Genomic DNA, 8,104 nt, shown 5'->3' on the forward strand with positions numbered 1-8,104 from the left:
TATCACTGTGTATGTGTGTCTGTGTGTGTCACTGTGCGTGTGTGTGTGAGACTGTGCGTGTTGCACTGTGTGTGTGTGTGAGACTGTGTGTGTGTGTGTCTGTGTGTGTGTGTGTGACTGAGTGCGTGTGTCACTGAGTGTGTGTGTGTGTGTGTGTCACTGGGTATGTCTGTCACTGTGTGCGTATATGTGTGTGTGTCACTGTGTGTGTGTGTGTGTTTGTGTGTGTGTCACTGAGTGCACGCGTGTGTGTGTGTGTCACAGTGTGTGTGTGTGTGTCGCTGTCCGTGTGTGTGTGTCACTGTGTGTGTGTGTGCGTGCATGTCTGTCACTGAGTGTGTGTGTAGGACTCTGTGGGCTAGACTTTCCATTATTGTGCAGATTGCCCAAAAATGGGCGTTATTTCCAGCGTTAGCGTTTATTATGGGTTTTGAGATCGCCAGATTATTGCCCATTTTCAAAACCCCAACTTTCCATTTTATAAAGTGGGTATTACCGTGAGCGATGTGAAATGGGCGTTAGGGGTAAATTTTTTGCCCTTCTGCCATAAACTGTCGGCGTCCAAAGCAACACCATGGCAACTTCATTCCCCGCGTTTTAGGAGGTCAGGGGTCATCAATACATGCGCAGAAGAGGAGAGAGAGAGGGGAGCAGAGAGTAACTGAAAGCGTGTGTGGGTGTGTTGTGTGCTTGTTTGGCTGTTGTGGGAGGTAGGAAAGAGATTTAGCAGCAGTAAAAAGAATTGAGAGCACAAATAACTTTGTTTGCACGGAGATTTGGTGGAAAAAAATATAACTAAATAGAAGACATGGAGGTTGAGGACGCTGGTGAGAGCAGTGAGGTGGGAGAGGAACTAGAAGTGGGAGGACGAAAACGAGCTCGGAGATTCTCCGCCGAGGCAAATGCCTCCCTCCTGCAGGAAGTGGAGTCACACTGGGGTCAATTGACCCGGGGTGGTTGTGATTTACCAGAAGATATGGGCCGACATAGCCGAGGTGGTCTTGTCGGCGCCGAATGAGATGCGTGAGAGCAACCAGTGCCGCAAGAACTGGAACGACCTTGTCGGCTCCGCCAGAGTAAGTATTACATTTATTTACATTTACTTATATATTTATATAATTTGAATTGTAAATGTAATGAGTGATTAAAATCAGCTGTGATTTCTTGCACTTATACCGGGAATGTTTTACACAAAGCCTGTGTTGACAGTGTATGTCTTTAGGTAAATAATGATAATTATCATCATAATCATGATTACATCTGTCGGTTATGTGTTGTATCAGTCTTTGTGACAGTACCTAGCAATGATAAGAACATAAGAAGTAGGAACAGGAGTAGGCCATACAGCCCCTCGAGCCTGCTCCGTCATTCAATAAGATCATGGCTGATCCGTTCATGGACTCAACTCCACTTCCCCGCCTGCTCCCCATAACCCCTTATCCCCTTATCGTTTAAGAAACTGTCTATTTCTGTCTTAAATTTATTCAATGTCCCAGCTTCCACAGCTCTCTGAGGCAACGAATTCCACAGATTCACAACCCTCTGAGAGAAGAAATTTCTCCTCATCTCAGTTTTAAATGGGCGGCCCCTTATTCTAAGATTATGCCCCCTAGTTCTAGTCTCCCCCATCAGTGGAAACATCCTCTCTGCATCCACTTTGTCAAGCCCCCTCATAATCTTATACGTTTCGATAAGATCACCTCTCATTCTTCTGAATTCCAATGAGTAGAAGCCCAACCTACTCAACCTTTCCTCATAAGTCAACCCCCTCATACCCGGAATCAACTTAGTGAAACTTCTCTGAACTGTCTCCAAAGCAAGTATATCCTTTCGTAAATATGGAAACCAAAACTGCACGCAGCATTGCAGGTGTGGCCTCACCAATACCCTGTATAGCTGTAGCAAGACTTTCCTGCTTTTATACTCCATCCCCTTTGCAATAAAGGTCAAGATTCCATTGGCCTTCCTGATCACTTGCTGTACCTGCATACTAACCTTTTGTGTTTCATGCACAAGTACCCCCACGTCCCGCTGGACTACAGCACTTTGCAATCTTTCTGCATTTAAATAATAACTTGCTCTTTGATTTTTTCTTTTTTTTTCTTACGCAATGATCTTATGTCACGTCGTGCTATTGTTACCTTTTGCAGAAGAAGCTTTCGAAGAATAGGGCCGAGCGGTGGTGCACGGGTGGGGGGCCACCAGTCATCAGCGAGCTGACAGACATCGAGGAGCGGGTGCTGGCACTAGTGGGGTGCCACCCCCAGTTGGCCACGCGAGCAGCAGCAGAACCTGCTTTGATGCCACGTGAGTAAAGTATACACCATTGCATGATGTAAAGTCAATAGATGCCACGCCCACTCATATCCGACCAATAATATATGATAGATGATTTCTAAAAGTGTTCTCTAAATAATGATGGCCTCATGAGAATCATTGCAATGCAGAATTTGGTGATGGTCATGAAATGTGATGTCTGTGATGATTTTGATAGCGGTGGTGCTTTTGTTGTGCATATGCTGTGTGTAGCGCTGGACTCACCTTGTGACCCTAGCACCCCCTTCTCATCTAATAACCTTGTTAAGTATCGAATAACTCCATGAGGCTAAGTACGGTGAGCTAGTTCAGGCATGACCTCACTCCAGTTTATTTATTCTCAAAGTGAGGATTCAACATGGCTGCCAACATTATATACACGGCTTGCACGTGTCTGCCAGTGACCATTAGGACTCCGATAGTTCGCCCCTCCGGTGGCAGGTAAAACCCAGTTAACATACATAACACCATTCCCCCCAAAGTCCCTGGTACAGGTTGTATTTACAAGTTGAGACGGTCTGGGGCCTTCCACTCCCTGGTTGATCGCCTCAGTTCGAACCCAAGCTTGGATGAGTTAGTAGGACCATTGCTGCATTGCGGAGCAGTCAGTCTGACAGGACTGTCGGGGATGGTAGGTTCGGCTTCGTGAATGACACAAGGGTCAACTGACGGTTGGATGTGTGTTGGTTGGTCGATGATGATGCCATCTTCAATTTGTTCTGGGTTGTCTGTGAATCGCAGTTTGGTTTGGTCGATATGCCTCTTGCATGTTTGGCCATTTAACAGTTTGACTACAAACACCCTGTTCCCCTCCTTGGCCAAAACAGTGCCAGCAACCCACTTTGGACCATGACCATAATTCAGGAGAAACACAGGGTCATGAACAGCAATGTCACGTGATACGGCCGTGTGATCATGGTACCATTGCTGCCGTTGCCTTCTGGTTTCGACGTGATCATTGAGATCCGGGTGTACAAGGGAGAGCCTGGTTTTGGTGCCTCGCTTCATTAACAGCTCGGCAGGAGGGACTCCGGTGAGCGATTGGGGTCTCGTCCATTAACTGAGCAGAATGCGGAACAAGCGGGTCTGTAGGGAGCCGTGAGTCACGTGTTTTAGGCTCTGCTTAATGGTTTGGACAGCCCGCTCCGCTTGACCGTTAGACGCGGGTTTGAAAGGAGCAGACCTGACATGCTTGATGCCATTACGGGTCATAAACTCGTGGAACTCCGAACTGATGAAACACAGTCTGTTGTCGCTGACAAGGATGTCGGACAGGCTATGGGTGGCGAACATGGCCCGGAGGCTTTCAATAGTGGCTGTAGACGTGCTGGATGACATGATTACGCATTCAGTCCATTTGGAGTAAGCGTCCGCTACCACTAAAAACTTTTTGCCGATGGCCATGACCACAGACTCAGCGGAACCTCCACAGGTGCGTTACAGTTGCATGCAAGTGTTGCACTGATGTACGCATGACTCCAAGTCCGAGTCAATGCCGGGCCACCAAACGTGAGACCTGGCAATGGCCTTCATCATGACAATGTCTGGGTAGGTACTGTGTAAATCGCGCACAAAAGTTTCCCTGCCTTTTTTTGGCATAACAACGCGATTACCCCATAACAGACAATCAGACTGAATAGGCAATTCATCTTTGCGGCGGCTATAAGGCTTAATTTCATCCTGCATTTCCCTGAGAATGGCAGACCAATTTCCATTAAGGACACACCTTTTTTTACGCTTGACAGTACAGGATCCTGGCTGGTCCAAGTCCTAATTTGGCGAGCCGTGATTTTTGACCCCTCGCTTTTAAAGGCATCCATGACCAGCAGCAAGTCTGCAGGCTGCGGCATTTCCACCCGGTTGTGGGCAATGGTAGTTGCATCAGCATAGTTTTCAGTGTCTGGTCTGTGGCGGAGGACATAATCATAAGTAGATAATGTCAGTGCCCATCTTTGGTTGTGGGATGAGGCATTGGTGTTTATACATTTGCTCTCAGAAAACAATGAAATAAGCGGCTTGTGGTCTGTTTCAAGCTCAAACCGAAGCTCAAACAGGTATTGGTGCATTTTCCTAACCCCATATATGTATGCTAAAGCCTCTTTCTCTACCATACTTTAGGCTCTTTCAGCCTTAGACAGACTTCTGGATGCGTATGCAACTGGTTGGAGTTTGCCTGATACATTGGCTTGCTGGAGCACGCTCCCGATCACATATAATGAGGCGTCGCAGGCCAGCACTAACCGCTTACATGGGTCATAGTGTACCAGTAATTTATTGGAACATAGCAGGTTCCTCGCCTTCTCAAAGGCTCTATCTTGAGATTTGCCCTAAACCCAGTCATTACCCTTTCTCAGAAACATGTGCAAAGGCTCTAGCAATGTGCTCAAATTAGGTAGAAAGTTACCAAAATAGTTGAGAAGATCCAGGAACGAACACAGCTCCGTCATACTCTGGGGTCTGGGTGCATTCTTGATGGCCTCTGTCTTCGAGTCCGCAGGCCTGATGCTGTCTACTGCAATCTTTCTCCCCAGGAATTCGACCTGGTGCCATGAAAATGCACTTGGAGCATTTTAACCTGAGTTCAACTCTGTCCAGACGACGTAGAACCTCTTCCAGGTTGTGCAGGTGTTCAGTGGCATCGCGACCGGTGACCAGGATGTCATCTTGACGACTTCCCTCCCGTTAGTGTTGCAAACAGGTCGTCAGCCTTGGGTAACGGGCACTGATTCTATATCTAGTCTCGGGTTGATCGTTACCTTTTAGTCACCGCAGATCCCGACCATGCCATCACTTTTCAACACTGGGACAATTGGACTGGCCCATTTGCTGAACTCGACTGGTGATATGATTCCTTCCCATTGAAGTCTGTCCAGTTCGATCTCGACCTTCTCCCTCATCATGTACAGAACCGCCCGAGCCTTGTGATGAATGGGTCTTGCATCCGGGCCAAGGTGGATTACACCTTGGCTCCCGTGAAGTTGCCGATGCCTGATTCGAATAACAAGGGGAACTTGCTCAGTACTTGAGCACACGAAGCGTCATCCATTGATAAGGCTTTAATATTGTTCCAGTTCCATTTAATTTTTCTCAAGCCAGCTCCTGCTGACCAGTGTTGGACCGTAGCCTGGAACGATCCACAACGATAAATCATACACAGCTCCATCGTACGATACCTTTATTGCAGCGCTGCCAATGACTGGTATGTGCTCTTTGGTATAGGTACGCAGCTTCGCATTGATTGGGCTCAGTTTGGGTCTTTTTGCTTTAGTGTCCCACAGCTTTTCGAAAACCTTCTGGCTCATTATTGATTGACTCACACCAATTCCACAGATACTTGTCCAATTCCACAGATACTGGAACCCCATTTAATTTAACTTCCAGCATTATCGGAGGACTTTTGGTAAAAGAATATACCCCATACACTTCTTCGGCCTGTACCTCGGGTTGGGTTGCCTGTGCCGCTTGATCCACGCTGGATTGATCATCCTCAGCCACGTGGTGTGTTGCAGCACGCTTGCTCGGTTGCGGACACATTCGCTGAAGGTGCCCCATTGTTGCACAGCCTTCGCACACATATTGCTTGAATCGGCAATGATGGGCCCGATGATAGTCCCCGCAACACCAACAAGGCGAGATTTAATTCACCCTCGATGGCGGACTTTGAGCAGTTACGGGTCATACGAACGCGGACGAGTAGGCCATGACATGTGCAGCTCTGCCTGCCGCCGATATTATTTTATGCACAGTACATGCCGGTGAGTTTTGATGCTCGGACGATATCAGTTTCGAGTTTTCGTCCGTGGACATGCATGCCTGGGCGATCATGATGGCCTTGGTCAGGTCTAAAGATTCAGCAGCCAGCAGCTTTCGAAGGATGATCTTGTGGCCAATGCCAAGCACAAAAAAGTCCCACAGCATTTCCTCCAACACAGCTCCGAAGTTGCACGGTCCAGCGAGACGTCTCAGATTGGTGACAAATTCCGCCACGTCCTGGCCCTCGGAGCGATTGTACGTATAGAAATGATACCTCGCCATAATGATGCTTTCCTTCGGCTTAACGTTGTTCCGAACCAGCGAACACAATTCATCGTAAGTCTTATCCATTGGTCGAGTCAGTGAGAGTAGATAAGGCCATAAATTTTTGATCCACAAACAGTGAGGAGAACTGCCCTACGCTTAATTGCATTATCAGTTCCTTCCAATCCATTGGCTACGAAGTACTGGTCAAGGCAATCAGGGAAATCCTCCCAGTCTTCCCCTTCCACGAATCTCTCCAAAATTCCAACAGACATGGTTGCGTGAAAGTTCGTATTTTTAATTTGTCGCCAATTGTTAATGTCATGTATTCAACCAGCATTGTAACCCATGTATAATCTGACCTAAGTTGTACACCGTGAGAACACTGACCACTAGGTGGTGAACTTGTGGGAGACACTCCTAACCTAGACCTTCAGTTATAAAAGGGGAAGCTCCACCCACTTCCAGCACTTGAGTGCTATGAATAAAGGACAGGTCACAGACTGACCTTCTCTCAAGCATGGGCCTCGTGTGCATTTATACTGTATAGTAAGGACGTATCAATGGCGACAAGAAACTGGGATTTAAACCACCCGAGCATGGCCACTAGCAGAACAGACGAGAGGTACTGTGTTAAGGAATGGTTGGGACAGAGATTCAACATTGTTAAAGCAGCACACAGTTCTCCAGGCAGACAGGGGCAATCGGGCATGCCCCAACATGTAGTCGAACCCAGAGGGGGAGTTCGACACAGAAAATGGCAAGCTGAACGGCGATTCATGCCATTGCAAGGGACAATACGGCCAGTAATGGGGCCATCAACACCTGTTAATGGCGCACTCAAGGGCAATAACAGGGGCAGTCAGGGACGATTGACTGGCAAGGGACCTTTTGTTTCAAACAGTAGCTCATGCTGCAGGCGTGGAGGCACACACTCAGCCGGAGTTTGCAGAGGTGAGCAAAATACCTGCAGAAATTGCAGAAATGAGCGCTGGGGGAAATCGCTGGAAGCTGAAGTTCAGCGAGTTCATGTGGAGCACGTATACAGTTCATACACCAGGATGCCACCGATAATGATGAAAGTGCTCCTCAATGGCATCCCAGTATCAATGGAGCTAGACACTGATGGGTATCAAACAGTTTGAAAAGTTGTGGGCGTCCAAGGCCAGGAGACCAAAATTATCGCCGATTGACGCACAGCTACGAACTTACACAAAGCAGATCATTCCGGTGCTTGGCAGCGCCACGGTAGTCGTGACCCACAAAGATTCGGAGAACAGACTGCCACTCTGGATTGTCCCAGGGGATGGTCCTGCACTACTGGGGAGGAGTTGGCTTGCTGTCATGAACTGGAAATGGAGCGATTTCAATGTAATTTCCTCTGTGGAGCGAGTATCATGCTCACAGATCCTGGACAAATTTGACTCATTATTTCAACCCAGCATTGGCACTTTCATGGGGGCCAAGGTAGTGATTCACATAAACACTGTAAGCGGTGGTTTTCAGGGGGTCAGCTTTCCCTTCTGACCTTATATGAGCGGTTCCGAATCGCTCCCACACCCTTGGTTCTAGACACTGGAATTACGAAGGGACTGTGACAGACTTGGACAGACAATCGGTTTCAAGGTAGGAAGCAGATATGGCTTTATTGTGTTTAAAAAGAAGTAAAAGGCACACCTTTAATAACACACACGGACCAATACACACTGTGGGGTACAACACATTGAATAAAATGTCAAATTACAGCCTGTGGGGAAAAGAATACAGCTTA

General features: G+C 47.6%; 1 pseudogene; it reads left to right on the forward strand.

The window, feature by feature from the left end:
• The window catches only part of LOC139278107 (uncharacterized), a 52,126-nt pseudogene extending 49,811 nt beyond the window's left edge, over positions 1 to 2,315 (forward strand).
• The last annotated feature ends 5,789 nt before the right edge of the window (positions 2,316 to 8,104 follow it).

The sequence above is a fragment of the Pristiophorus japonicus genome, chromosome 13 (assembly GCF_044704955.1).
Source record: "Pristiophorus japonicus isolate sPriJap1 chromosome 13, sPriJap1.hap1, whole genome shotgun sequence".
In the NCBI taxonomy this organism is placed as follows: Eukaryota; Metazoa; Chordata; class Chondrichthyes; family Pristiophoridae; genus Pristiophorus; species Pristiophorus japonicus.